At 41.3% G+C, this 15,433-nt stretch overlaps 2 long non-coding RNA genes across 2 annotated transcripts in view; one reads left to right on the top strand and one right to left on the bottom strand.

Moving 5' to 3' along the window:
- Positions 1 to 235: 235 nt before the first annotated feature.
- The window catches only part of LOC308482320, a 34,345-nt gene continuing 19,147 nt past the window's right edge, over positions 236 to 15,433 (bottom strand). Inside the window, exons 3-4 of the long non-coding RNA XR_013989213.1 lie at positions 7,598 to 7,712; positions 236 to 420 (exon numbers count right to left, since the gene is read on the bottom strand). This is a non-coding gene — a long non-coding RNA (uncharacterized lncRNA). The remainder of the gene's footprint in view (positions 421 to 7,597; positions 7,713 to 15,433) is intronic.
- LOC308482324 lies at positions 5,115 to 13,523 on the top strand. Its single transcript, XR_013989218.1, has 2 exons — positions 5,115 to 5,167; positions 11,293 to 13,523. It is a non-coding gene; the product is annotated as an uncharacterized lncRNA (long non-coding RNA).

The following is a 15,433-nucleotide window of genomic DNA, read 5'->3' as shown; positions in this document are numbered from 1 at the left end:
CTCACACTGTGTCTTCTTCTACAAGACTGACTGGGTCCAAGATAAATGAGTCTCTAAAAGTCATTCAGAGCTTTTTGTTTTTAATTACTTTATAAATCTTGTTCCTTTAGCTGGGAAAATATCACAAATTCCCTCTCCACCTAGTGTAAATAGTGAGTCATTTTGCTGAGAGTAATTGGAAAGGAAAAGACAGTATCTCTCCCCCACCCTCCCACTATATCCCAACTATTCTGCATCTCCCTGACATATTTTTTATACCAGCAGAGCATAGACAACTCCAACCTGAGGGAGATTCCCACTCCAGCTAGACTGTTTATACAATAAATGTATCTGGGATCGGTTACAAAGTGAGATGATGAGTGGAAATCCTTCCTCACATAGAGGCGAGGTACTCCTGACATCTTCAGCAAATGGGATTATCTGTAATGAGATTACACATAAAGAGATTAAGATGTGAACTGACGCTCCTAGGAGATACAAAGGGGGCTCTGGAGACAACAGAGAAATGAGGTGTCAGAAGCAGAAGGTGGAATCGCTTCCTTAAGAAGATTTTTCATGATAATGATAATGATCACATTGTTATAATGACGCCTTTCATCTAGGGACGAACCCCCAAGAGCGGCATGAGTTATGTACGCGTATCTTATTCCATCACTGAGCAGTACCCACCTCTGTGTGGAAGACAAGAGTAGATCACCAGTGGGCATCGTTAGACTGGAACAGTCATGATGAATTCAGCCAAAGGAAGAGAAAATGTAATGGATGGAATTTGAAAGAATCCGATTGAAATCTCATTCCAAATATGAGTTTATCATATCAAGAGATGCATTAGCGCATTAAGAGAAACCTCTTAAGCAGCCAGATAACATTTGGTTGATTAGATTTTTTAAAAGCACAAATGAAATAAATTGATTGGGGGACAATTAAGGCATTGCACCAGCACCCTAAAAAACGAGATGTACAAGCAGAAAAATAAATAAAAGCATTTATTTAGTTATTTACTTACTTACTTACTTACTTACTTACTTATGCACATTTATATTGTTGCCGTATAAGAAAAGTTCCCTTTTTGCTCACAAAGCAAAAATAAGAATATGACATTAAAACTACAAATATCCCTATTTTCACCTGAGGAATATTGGAGGGTGTGTGTGTGTGTGCGCGCGCACACACACACACATGTTTAGAAACCTCTGCCTTTTGCATGGTGAGAATGTAGCCCACTGATGAAAGGTAAGACTCACATTTGCTGCTGGCCACAACCACCAGTGGCATGCGGCCTTCAGAATGTTGCCCAGGAGGGAATATACCTTTGAGATGTGATATGGAAAGAGTGGACTTGAGCTGTTTGTTGGGCTATTAAAATTGTGTATCTCCATCTATATTCAATCTTTGCCAGTAAATCCCCATTGACCTCTTTCCAAAGTGAACCCAACCTGGGTAACCCCTGAACCTTTGGACTTTTCACTGCTTAGAGAATTGGGGTGTATGTTACATAGCCATTGCCTTTATGGCTGCCTCCGCCATCCTGATGCCCTCCAGGTGTTTTGGACGACAACTCCCATCAGCCCCAGCCAGCATGTAAGAGTGGAAGGCTGCCCTTGTTGGCGAAACACCGCTCCAATCTTTTAGGTCATTACCTCTTCAGAAATGGTGCCTGCAATTCACATTAAATTCTGACAGAAATTTGTTTTAAAAGTTATAGACTTTTAAAATGTTCTTAAAGCTAAACAAAAGCTAATTGATTGATTTGTTTAAAATTTGGTATGATTAATCCACTCTGGAGGGGCTCCTTTGCCTACAAATTCATCCACTTTTCACAGTAAAAAAGGGGGGGAAATTACAGCCCTTTTTTGATCCCCCATTGTAATCAATGTGGGCCAAACGAAGCTCACATTTAAGAGATCAGATCTCATTCCAGATCACAAATCTGAACAGAACGACACAGAGCAGATCTGAAACAGATCAGGTTGCATCCCAATACTATAAAATACAGGTACAAAGTGAATATTGTGGTCACTGCAATCCCCTAAAATATACAATTGTTTTAATAAAAGGGTTCTGGTTCGCCAGAAGCGGCTAAGTCATGCTGGCCACATGACCCGGAAGCTGTACAACCCCAGAGTTGGTCACGACTGGACCTAATGGTCAGGGGTCCCTTTACCTTTAATAAAAGGGGCATGTTGTGATCTGCCTCAGAAATCTGTTATTTTGGTTATGTTGTATATAGTTTTATATGGGTGTGAGTTATCTTTGATAATGTTACCTTTGAACTTCTTTGTTTTGGTTTGGTTTCGTTTTTTTGAAGATCTGTGCTTGTGTGAAGTTTTAATCCCAGCCAAACTGAAAACCTGCTTTGCCTTCACAGAATCTGGACTGTTAACATTCCCACAGCTCCCCCCTGCTCCCACATTGGTTAGCTGGAATGTTTGTGAACAATATTATGTGCCCATCACATTAACTCAGTTAATCAGTATCTGGTATCTGAAGAAGTGTGCGTGCACACAAAAGCTTATACCAGAACAAACTTAGTTGGTCTATAAGGTGCTACTGGACAATTCTATTATTATTATTTTATTCAGTTAATCAGTGTTAGGGGCTTCACTGCCACAAGCAAAATGAAACAGCATACAGAGCTGCCATCACAAAACATTCCTGCAAACCCCTGACTGAACCACCCTAGATTATCAGGCTAAGGCCAGACAAAGTTGTATCTTATTAGGGAGCAAACACCACAGCACTCCTTGGACTTCTTCTCAGTAAGCACATCCAATCAATTTGAAACTTACTTTGCCCAAATCAAACAACAACTTGCAAAGGCAGCTTCGAGATCAAAGCACAGAGTTTAAAAGTGCCCCTCCATATTCCTTCTTTCTTTTACTGAAGGCTTGAGAATGCTTTCATAATCTTGCCTCCAGGTGCACTTTAATGTCCAGAGGATGAGTAAAGGAGTGTTTACAAATTAAAATCTCTAAGCTCCTATGGAAGACACTGTCCACAAATCACAGTCAACGGCTATGAAGAAAGCATAGCTTGCTGTACTACTTTAGGATTGCCCAGAGCCCCATTTTCATCTGAGAGAGATGCATTCAACTTTTAAGTGTCTCGGTTTCCTGAGGCGACAATCCTGAGACAACCTTTGAGGGGCACATGTAGTGGGGCTTTTGATCTCTCCCACTCCCAAATATTAGTTCTCCGCAGTGATCATAAGCTACCGTCAGATGCTCCCCACTTTCTAAAATGGTTTGTCAATCTGAAAAATGCAGGTTTTGGTGGTAGGAAATTTTTAAAAAGAGGCCCTGCCTGTGTGCACGAAACTGTTTACATGGTCCTCAAGAGTACAGCTTCAGTTATTATTTTACTAGCAACATGTATGTCATTTGAATAATGCAGGAACCCTTGGGAAATACTGAATTTCTCCAAGTGCTTCTTTCCACTGAGACACATTGCATCTCCCTTTGGGTTAGTTAGTTATGCATTACGTTCCACCCTTTCTTCCATGGGAGTCCTGTCAGTGAGAACCAGGCTGCCATGTCTGAGGGGGCAGAAGGCACGTTTTCCCCTCACCTGCTTCACTTTCCCCCTAATAGAATACCACAATTGCTCGCTTATCGGAGGAGGTAGAGTCAAAAGAGTGTACTTAGGGTTAAACCCGTTCCAGGCCCCTGGACTCAAACTATTGTGAATCCAGACTGTTGCTCCTATCTGCATCCCAGGGTCTATTTTGTGGTCATTGTAGAGTGTCACCAAATGTTGGGAACTGACGCTTCTGAAGAAGAAAAGCGAAAAGGAAAGTACCAATCATAGAAAAAAGAAAGGAGAATATCCTTTTCCTGGATACTTGGCAGTTTTCAGGCCCAATGCATTTCAGAATAAATCTTTCTTCCAGGACAGGATAAGAGTGTCATGAATAAGAGTGTCATGAAGAAAAAATTCTCCCAAAATGCACTGGGGCTAATAAACTTTGCCCTGAACACTGGAGATTTCCTTCTTTCTTCTTCCTGTGTGGGTGTCAGTATGGCCTGCCACGCACCTTGTAAGCTAGCCTGTTGCATTATGGCATGATGGAGGATGCTCACTGTTGCCTGTGTTGAAGACACATTCAACTGCAGGCTTGTTGACTTCTGTACATGAAGTTGTGGGAGGTGCCATCTTGTACTTTGCCTCAGGCAGCAAAAGGTCTTGGAGTGTCCCTGACTCATTCTCTTGGCTATAGATGCTCCCCAGGAGTTGCCTATGGGCCATTTCTCTTCTTAGAAAGGAAGACACCACCAAGACTACCAATTTTCCAAAATGGAAAAGACTCCTTCTCTATTTAGCAATTCCACAGGAGGGAGGATTTGGAACCACTTCTCATGTCACGCCACTGCTGTGTGAAATCTCTAGTGTGAACTCTCTTTTCTGTAGTCCGATTAAAGGCTACAATTGCCTTGTCCCATCGCAAGCCTGCAAATCCAAGTCTACCTAAAACGAGAACAGATATAAGCCTTTGTTTGGGAGGAATTCATTTTATTATAAAAGGGAGAAACAAATCAATGAAAGCTAAACAAAGAAGCAGAAACAATGTCTGCAAAATTATATTACCAGATGTTTCGCCAGCCTTTACCACTTTGTTTTATATTTACATCTCTTGCTTGAATGGCAGCCTAGTAACTGCAGCATACTTTGAATGGTTCTACTATTTTCAAAGTGATTTTGCTGCTAATTGAAATTTTCACAAAACGGAAGGCTGTGTTTTCAGAACAGGTTACCATAGTAAAAATTGCCCTATATTCCTTGACACGGACATGCCTCAGGGTAAAATCCTACTGAATACTCAGAAATAAAATGGCTTTATGTTCCCACTCGCAAGGAGAGATGAAATAAATGTTTATCTCTGAACTCAGTTCATTTCTTGCCAGTGTCATAAATTGCCAAAGGAGTTTGTGTTATGGTGCTTAAATTTACTATGAGAAGAAGAAGAAAAGAGGAGGGAAATTTGGGTCTGCATATTTAACAAAATATAAGTCAAATGCTAACAATCACCACCAATTAGGTCTAGTAAATACATTACATGGAAAACAAGTTATATTGATTTTTGGCAAAAAATAATAATATGCATGTTATTGATTGCAGGCAAACCTTCTTCCATGTATTATAATTGTCGGGACATGCAAGCAGACTTATGGTAGGTATTTAAGGTCAATTCGCTTGATATATTTAACCTTAGGGTCAGTGGAGAACTCAACAGGACTTGGGGGATGGGGAGCCTAGGGTCCCATTCAACAGAATGAGCAAGAGGAGAAGTAAGAACATTGGCATAAGTGAAGTAATACACATTACAATTTTGTCCAAAGGGGAACCTGTACGACCAGAGTCTAAATTACCCAAGTGTACCACTGCTTAGGGCCTACTACAGACCTTCCAGCTGTCCCTATTTTCCAGGGACAGTCCCATATTTACAGAAGCCATCCCGGTTTCTGACTTGATCCCAGAATGTCCTGTTTTTCCTCAGGACATCCCTATTTTCATCAGAGAGGTATTGGAGGGTATGGAGTTATCCCCCAGTCAAGGAGGTAAGTAACTATACAATCTTTGGAAGACAGGTTTAATGTTTTATTATGTTTTTATATGCAGGAAGCCACCCAGAGTGGCTGGGGCAACCCAGTCGGATTGGTGAAGTATAACAACAACAACACAGTGATACCTTGGTTTAAGGACAGCTTAGTTTATGAACAACGTGGATTAAGAGTGCTGCAAACCCGGAAGTGGGTGTTTTGGTTTGTGAACTTTGCCTTGGAAGCAGAACATGTTCCGCTTCCTGTTGAGTGTGTTCCATTTGTAAATTGAATCCCCCGCTGCTATGGGAAAGCACACCTTGGTTTAAGAACGCTTTGGTTTAAGAACAGACTTCCGGAACGGATTAAGTTCGTAAACCAAGGTACCACTGTAATGGAATAGGACGTCCCTATTTTCATTGTAGAAATGTTGGAGAGTATGCTACTACACTGAAAACACATGTGGCAGGTCAGCTCCATTATCCATCAAGAGTAGTAAGCTTATGTCTGGAGTGTACTACTTTAGAATGCAAATGGATATTTGCAGGAATAAATGCTCCTACTCCAACACGCACACATTCATGCACATATACATTCCCTGTAGATTAACAATCTGGTATGCTCTTTTACATGTGTAACCATATAACAATACAAGCCTTTTGAGAAGGCACCTGAGTTTCTTGTGAGTTGCCTGGCTGCAAGCTGAGGAGATCATTTCACCCCTGTATTGACCATGCCCAAGGGACACTGCCAACGTATAACATATTTCACAATCAAGGGTGCTCAAGGAATGCCCTTTCAGGCTACTCTTTGGAAACCCCACTCACCAGACAAATGGTTGTTTCGGGGGGGGGGGGCAGAATGGCTTTAAAACTACAGAATCACAGAGCTGGAAGATTCCAAAAGAGCCTCAAGACCACTTGCAGTTATAAGGCAGCAATATCACTACTCACCAGTTTACCTGCATTCTGTATACTCCAGGCCAGAGTAAACATGAGTGGCATGTGTTAACCCAATTTAAAAGCTACACATGGGAGAGGTTGCAGCTAATGCACTGCCTGCCCTGTTCTACCACTGACCACCACGCCCACCCCAGCCTACTATAGGGCAAAAGTCAGTCTTGATTGCTAGAGCTGGAAAAGATCTGGTAGACCAGGATGCACAATAGCTATGCTTTCTCTTGCTGCTTGTTAGCTTTTGCAGAGCAGGCAGGCAGACTCTGCATTGAATGCTGACAAACACACGCATTTGTAAAGTGTGTGTGTGTGTGTGTGTGTGTGTGTGCTTTTCTATAAACTCAAAATGTCGAACAACCTAGAACATCTGATGACAGGGGTAACAGAAGTATTTTGTCATTAACATTTTATTAGGGTGTTCCATAAAAAGTAGAGATCTCACAAAAGGGTGTAACAAAAGCATGAGAAAGGAATCAATCCCACATTATGTGACTGTGAAGAAGATGCCAACTCTCTGAAGTTTGGATGGCAATAGTCTAGGAATAGTCACCGTACTTGTACTGAGACATGGAAGAATCTTCCTCAATATCTTCATGATAAAAGGACCCTTAGGTTACCCTCACCTTCTCTGTGGAGCATTAACGTGGAACCAATGTCACAAATGACCAACCGTTATGAGAGCATCAGATTTCAAATGGAGTGGAAATAATGTATCAGAAGAACTTTAACTCCATCAATCATTTTTGTGTCTTAATCTTGTTCTCTCAAGGCTAATGAAACCAAAGATAGCAATGTCACCTGGGTTCTGAAAAGTGTGGGGAGAAAATGGCCTAAAATGAGCTGCTGAAGCTACTCCTTTCTCCACTATGGTGGGTAGTACTACAACTATGGAGCTGTGCAATCCTTTGCACCCCCTTCACACTGTACAATATGCTTCTCACAATACCATACATATTACAAATGTTGTCATAGCCAAAACACAAAGTCCATTTTGAGGGTTCCTTTTTAGGTAAGCAAAAATAATTTAATAAGACTAAAAAATGTTTGGGGCAGGTTCTGCTCATACCTACGTGGCATCTTCAGAAAACATTAATGGCCACTTACCAGTCTTTGTGGTACTGGCATTGGATGTTCTGCTGAAAGCCTATGGTTGGTGTGAATAGGTGGCTGAGGCAAGGCTTTCCTGTAACGTGAAATTTTGAGGCAAATTTGAAGATTCCTGCAAAGAGGAAGGAAGAAAAAGTTTCAAGGAGCTCGGAAAAAGCAAGAGGCGGCTCATGATGAGTAGCAACATTTCGCATAAGAACTTTACATGAGCCTAGGTACATACATTGAGTTGGTTTGTATGGCACAGTAAGCCAAGCCATAGCTTACTGAGATCACAGAAAAGTGCAATTTCTAGAGATGAGCTCACAGCCGCTCTGTTATTTACATCCTCTTATGCTCTGCTGTGCCAAGCTAAGACAAGGTTTAGCTTAGCATGTTGCTTCCTCACAACTAGGTTTGTCCTGGACTACAGCTTGGGGTTAGAGTTTAACCATGAGTCATAGTTCGAATGACAAACTAAGTCAAACGTCAGCTCAGCTCTCTATGGAGTGCCATTAAAAGGGACCAGGGGAGATCAATGTAGCTCCAAGCTCCCTGCACTTTTGTACAGTCTCAGTAAGCCCTGGTTTAGCTTACGGTTGTAAATACCAGCCCATTATATAGTTTATTTCAGAAATCATGAAATATTTTCCTACCTGATGATTTTAGTTTCGGAAAAGAAAAAGAATTAAAAATTTGACCTCATCAAAGTCACTGAGATTTTCCCACTGAAATGCAAGAAGATGAGATTTTTACTCTACTGCATTCTAAATTATGTTAAGCAGATGTTTGCTTTTTAGAGGAGAGAAAATTTCTAGTGCCTTATAAGATACTAGTAGTCAAGGGGGCATGCTTAGAATACATTATTCTATACAATATTGGTCTATACGGATCTCTGGCCAGAAGCAGCCTGTTTATTACATGGGGCTTAAGGGGCAAAAAAAAAGGGGGGGGGAGCACTGTATTTCTTGTGAAATGCTGAAAGTTAGGTTTGAACAGCCCAAGGTTGTTGGGGGGTTTTCCTACCCTTTGGATCAGGCTGCAGTTGTAACCTGCTTCCCAGATTTTCTTTCCAATACATTTTTCCAGTGAGAAGCCCCCTTAGAACCCTAGGGGGAGCCCAGCTGGGTCTGGTGTCCTCTAATCTTCATTAACTCTAATTTCATTATTACCTGTCCTCAAATGACCCCAACTTCCCTCTGTATTTCTGTTTATTCCCATAGGAAATTAATTTCTGTCTCTGGCTGTAACCCATCCATCTTTGCGAGCCCCAAGGCAGAGAGATGGAGTAAGAATTGTTCCCTTTCCCCATCACTAACCTCAGCATCCCAGCACACTCCAGCAACTGAACCGAGTTCATTACACATCTCTTTGTTTCAAAAAAGTTCATAGTGTTTTAGCTCTTAAAATGTGACCTCCTTCTATAACAAATGTCCATATCAGCCCTTGCCGTTTCTTTTCCTTCATCATTAATTATAAGAATTGTTTGGGATTATTCCACCCTAGCAAGTGCAACTACCCTGCACAAAACAGTACAGTCATGGGGAAAGAATATAAAACATTATGTATAACATTTAAGAAAATTTAAAAGGGTTCAAAGCAAGGAGAGCAGGGGATTCAAACTGCAAAATCCCAATGAAACACGTTTAAAAGGGCACTATTAAAGAGTCCAAGGTTGGATGATTCCACAAGTGACATCTTATGCATGCTTATTTAGAAGCAAGTTCTTCTGAGTTCAGCCAGGCTTACTCTCAGAGAATCACACAAATAATTGCATTTTATATAGCTGTTTATCTATCTGCAACTGTCTATAAAGCATTTGAGCCTCCCTTGCTTTTTCAGGTCAGCTATGAACACTGTAAATGTGGGTGAGAATTCAAACGATAAATCAAATATATTGTTATCAGCTTGGGGTGCTGAGCTGGGTGCCATACCCCTCTAATCCTTGGATCCAGCAAGTGTTAGAACTTAAACAGTTCTAATTCTTGGAATAGTTCAGCTAGCCTCCTAGCCAGGTGATAGCCTGTGTGATGAGCCATTAAGTGGGATTAAGGTGCTCCGTGCAAGATGGCAAATTGGTGGTGACTCCTCCCTCAACAGAGTTTAGAGTAGGGAGTTTGGGGAGCAGTGATGTGACCTGGATGGAAGGCAGCAAGCTGGAGAGAGATCCAAAGCAATGTTTGATTTCTGCTTGAATCCAAGCCTGCAGCTATGGGAGAAACAAGACACTTTGGGGGTGTTTATGCTGTGAACCCCTCCATCATAGGCTCAGGTTGTATCCGTGTGTAAATAAACCATATGTCATAAAGACAACACAGTCTCTGCAGTGCCTCATTTCCAAAAGGAAAGTTGATCACTTGGTATGGGCCTGGAATCTCTGGAATCTCGCACTGCTTGGAGACTGAGGTGGCATGCATGGTATGTTCCAGCCATAAGAGCCAATTTATGCTTCATATGTGAAAAATGCCCTTTAGCTATTCCATGTACAGTGGTGCCCCGCAAGACGAATGCCTCGCAAGACAAAAAACTCACTAGACGAAAGGGTTTTCCATTTTTTGAGCTGCTTCGCAAGACGAATTTCCCTATGGGCTTGCTTCGCAAGACGAAAAACGAAAACGTCTTGCAAGTTTGTTTCCTTTTTCTTAACACAGTTCTTAATACAGTTGCGACTTGACTTCGAGGAGCAACTCATAGAACGCGGTGTGGTAGCCTTTTTTGAGGTTTTTGAAGACTTTGGTGATTTTTGAAGCTTTTCCAAAACTTCTTTTAAACTTTTAAAACTTTTTGGGGGGGTTTTGGATTTTGGGTTGGGGTGTTTGGAATTCCAGGACTTGGTGTTGGGGAGGGGTTTGCAAGAATCTGGAAGCTTGTGGGTTTTTTCCCTGCATTTTTATGATTTTCTGTGACCATTGGGCCACTCTGCTGTTTTTTAAAAAATTTCTGGATTTGAATTTCTGTGTGGTGGGTGGCTGGGGGAACAGTTGAGGAGGGATTTGCAAGAATCTGGAAGCTTGTGTGGTTTTTTTCTGCATTTTTATGATTTTCTGTGACCATTGGGCCACTCTGCTGTTTTTTTAAAAAATTTCTGGATTTGAATTTCTGTGTGGTGGGTGGCTGGGGGAACAGTTGAGGAGGGGGTTCTTCAGCAAGAAGCAAAGAGTGGAAGAGGAACCTTCTTCGAGTTGTCCCCCAGAGTCTTAGAAAATGTACTGTACACTTTGTTGATTTTTAAATGTTTTTCTGTCATGTTTAGAAACTTAATTTATTGTTCCTTCAATTTTTGAAATGCTCTTTACAGTATGTTTGACTTTAAAGAGCACTTAATAAACTCTTGTTGTACCAAATTTGGCTTTGTTTGGACTTTTTTTGACCATAGGAACGCATTAATTGAATTTCAATGCATTCCTATGGGATTTCGTGCTTCGCAAGACGAAAAATTCGCTAGACGAAAAAACTCGCGGAACGAATTAATTTCGTCTTGCGAGGCAGCACTGTACCACTGTGATGATTTGCTTGCCTGTTGTTGTTTTCAACTATGGCTTGTAAATTTACTTGCTCTCTGCCCAGATAATGTTAGGTTATTGGGTGGTGTACACATGTGTAAATAAAATATTTCTTCGTTTGTATGCAAGCTCACCTTCCAGTTAATTGTTAGAACTTGCTGCTCTCGTTTTCCCATCCTCTTCCTTTAACTGCCTTTATCTTATTTTCAGTTTCTGAATAACCAGCGATCACAAGACAACAATCAGTCAGAACATCGGCCATTTCAGCTGCAGGAATGTATCTGTCCAGTAGCTCCCAGGCACTAGTGAATGGAAAATAAAAGTTTCGAAAAACTGCCTGCAATCCTCCCTTGACAGCTGTAGAGAATACTGCCCTCTGATTGGACTATGGATTAAGTGGCACGGCAATAACATTTTATTTCTGCCCTGTACCCAGCTAATGAGTGTGCTTGGCACTGATCAGAAATAAACTCACAAGAAAAAGAAGAGGAAAAAAGGAGAGATGGGGAAACAAACCCTTCCTTTCGCTCTATGCCTTTGACAAACAGCTGAGGTAATAAACAGCGAGCTTTATGGCCTAATTGCATTTTAATCAATTTGAGCTCTGAACTGCATTGGAGAGGCTGCTAACTTATATTAGAATCATGTATGGTTTTATTACACCGAGTTCCTTCCATTAATAGGTTGACTATAACTAAGCCACATGGGGCTACCTTGAGTGTGGCCTTTCACTCTAGAGGAGTTTGCCAAAGATACTAGGATACTAGGAGTTTGCCTAGACGAAACTGGAAATATACACTAATCAGGTAAGCCTCCTGATGGCTTACAAGGACCTAACCTGAGAATTACATCAGCCTCTCAGCAATAGTCACGGAACTGACAAGAGATGCCAAAAACACCACTCCAAGCCATGGTTTGACAAGGACTGTATCAACGCCAAAAAAGCCCTGAACACCAAGCCTTCACGTCCAATACAACCCCAGCCTCCGCAGTGGATCTCCTGTATCACAAAAGGCAATACAAAAAACCGCTGACCTGGAAGAAAAAGGAAGCAACAACAAAGAACTGGACATGGCTTATTCATGCAGCCAAATCCAACAATCCTGCCCTTTTCTGGAAGACCATAATACTCCTTCATACTAGCAGTCCACCAATGGCAGACTGTCACATCTCGCCAATGACCTGGGAGACACACTTCCAAAAACTCTACAGGGACACTGATGCTGAGAGAGATCAAATCTCCCTAAACATAGGAGGTTTTAAAAAAATGTTTAATGTTTTATTATGTTTTTATATACCGTATTTTTTGCTCCATAAGACTCACTTTTTCCCTCCTAAAAAGTAAGGGTAAATGTGTGTGCGTCTTATGGAGCGAATGCAGGCTGCGCAGCTATCCCAGAAGCCAGAACAGCAAGAGGGATTGCTGCGCAAAGCCTCTTCAACAACATTTGATTCTAAATATTTTTTTTCTTGTTTTCCTCCTCTAAAAACTAGGTGCGTCTTATGGTCGGGTGGGTCTTATAGAGCGAAAAATATGGTATGTTGGAAGTTTCCCAGAGTGGCTGGGGCAACCCAGTAAGATGTGTGGGGTTTGGATAGTAAAATTATCATTAGGGAACGGGACGTCCCTATTTTTGTCTGAGAAATGTTGGAGGGTATGCTGCAAATATTGTTGTTTTTCCTTCTTGGGAAGATAACAAACAGGGTGCAGCTTAAGCCCATGCTTACTAGGGAACCCTTTAACTACCGGGACTCATCACTGGACCATGAAAAGTAATAATCAATACATGAGTTACTTAGGTCAGACAAGAAACCTGCCAAATGGCAGGCAAACAGGTCTCGGGGAGTTGTGTTAGGAACTTTTTTGGGGTGGTTCCTTTCTGGTGGAAATAATTGCACCTCATCTTACAAGTTTGACCCAACAGCCACAACGGAGCTCTTCCTCTGAGCCCTTTCTCCCCACTCTGATGTTTGCTCTCCCCTTCCCTATCACCTCACTCTGGCATTATGATAACATTCCTTTTGCTTTCAGCAGATGCTTGTTTGCAGCATTTTTTCCTTAAAAAGCAATCCCACTTTGGTATATGCCACCTCTTAAAGATCCCTCTCACCTCTGAGATGCCCCAAATCCCTCTTAAGGCACCCTGCTTTGCTTTGAGATTAGGGATTCATCCAAAACCAAGGCACCCCCCGCCAATGGGCCTTTGGTCTGTTCCAGCAAAGCCTTTTCTTATGCTCCCTTTATTTATCCAATTTTGGTTAATTCACAGGGCATCATCCACATGTCTATGAGCTTTATCCCACAAACAAAAATCCCTGTTTGAGAGCATAATTCATACATCTTATTAAAGCAGCCCTAGCATTGCATACAAACTGGCTCTTAGCTACTAACAGCGATGCTTCACAGCAACAGAAACAGGAAACTGTGACTGGGTTTTGTTTTGTTTTTTAAAAAAATTAAATTTAAAAAAAAACACCACAATTCTGTGTGTGTGACAATATTTAGTTCCCACTATGTCCCTTTTAGCCTTCGAACAAACACATCCCCAACACCAACATGGTGTTATGTCAAATATTGGACATAGATCAAGTCACATTTGTACATTTTAGCATACAAAGCACTCGGAAAACTTCTCAGTGTCTAAACTGGCAGCCGATTGAAATTTCCCCCTCCACTTTCCCCAAGGTCTGAGGTGTGGGATTCACGAGCCAGGGTCTTAGCCAGAACAGGTGTCTATCGCTGTGTAAACAGCAATTAGGCCCAAATTTCAGACTTTTCTCTCTCTCTTTTTTTTACCAAATCCCTATCTGAGGAAAAGCCCAGGAATAAATAGTTGCTGTAACGGCCAGGGGTATTGTGAAGCATTATAGCCTCCAGCTGGGCTATTACATACTATAGACGGGTGAAGAATACGAGCACCTGACAGATGTGTTCTGTTAGCTTCATTAGGAAAAAAACAAAGAAACTCCTCAATTAATAGCTGTGGAGCCAAAGGGAGGGGGTGGGAGGAATCATAGCCTGTTATTTAAACAGAGTCAGGGAGCTTTTCACTGGTGGCTTAATATGGTTCATTAATAAAAAAAACAGCTTTCTGAATGCCCAGTTTAAGTCAAAAGAAATCACTAGCATTTTTTTCCTCAGAAAAGGAAGGGCAAAATGACAAACTACAGTTGTTACATTCATGTTGTGTGGAGGGGGGTTGTCAAGAGGAGGAGGGCAGCCCATCTCAAGGATCCCTTTAAGCTGTGTGGCTGGTTGTTTTTCACGTTGAGTGAGAGAGCAGTGCTTCAAAGCTTGCCAGGGTCGCAGCAAGACCTTAGCTTGAATGGTTTGCTGGGGTTATATAACCATTTCCGAAGTCTTGCCCAGGAAGCTTTCACTGCCGTTCGACAGGAACGATGATTTCCAGAGTGCTGAAAACAAACTCTTATTATGGTGGAAATAATATGTGTCCGCAGACCCTGATGACATTATTATGACTATTATTATTTCAAGGGTTTGGAAACCCTAGTAAAATCATGTTAACTGCAGCTCTCCGTAGTAGCATTTCTCTACCACAATAGCCTTTACCATTCCTTTTGTTTCAAAAAGTGCATTATCAAGACGCGTGTGCAGGCAGAGAATGCATGTTTCACCACATATATTATGCATGTCTATGCAAGTATCTGATAAGCTGTTACCAATTTTTATTATTAATAAAGAAAATCAAGTTATAGATAATTCAGAACTGTGGCTTTCATTCTTTTATAAATATGAAACTGGGGAAAATAATAAACATTTTTTATTTTCTTTTTAAAAGACAAAGAAGAGAACTCATTTCAAAATGTGTAATAATTCTGAAACTGCAGAGCTTATTACAGGGGAGCTGTATAAAGTCCCCTGTTGCCTTTTCAAAGGGATGGATAAGTCTGTTCAGATGTTGTGAATTTAGAAATAAAAGGTGGTAGCAAAAGGCACATTGTGAGCAGGAAGGATGTAGTGTAAGATTTTTTAAAAACAAAGCAGCACCTAGAATAGGAAAGAAAGCAGTGGGTGAGTGTTAGAGTAAGACTGGAAACAGATAATTCGCTCTCCGAAAGCTGTTCCTGGTAGATCATCCCACTTTTCCTTCTAGTACACAAGATTTGGAAGGTGTTTTTTTGGGGGGGGGGGGAGAACCCTGCAAATCATATTAGACCATAAGTAACAACAGGACGAAATATATGTTTACACCATAAAAGCAATTCCTCTCTCCATGTAGTTAGTTAGGTCACAGGTTCATTTCAATGTTGTGTAAGTGTTGGAACAGGACCTGGGAAACACAGGTTCAAATCCCCATTCAGCCATGAAGCTCACTATCTGGCCTTGGGC

This window comes from Podarcis pityusensis (assembly GCF_964106645.2).
Source record: "Podarcis pityusensis genome assembly, chromosome: 7".
NCBI lineage: Eukaryota > Metazoa > Chordata > Lepidosauria > Squamata > Lacertidae > Podarcis > Podarcis pityusensis.
Note: the sequence above shows the minus strand (reverse complement) of the source record. Positions and strands in the feature narration are given on the sequence as shown.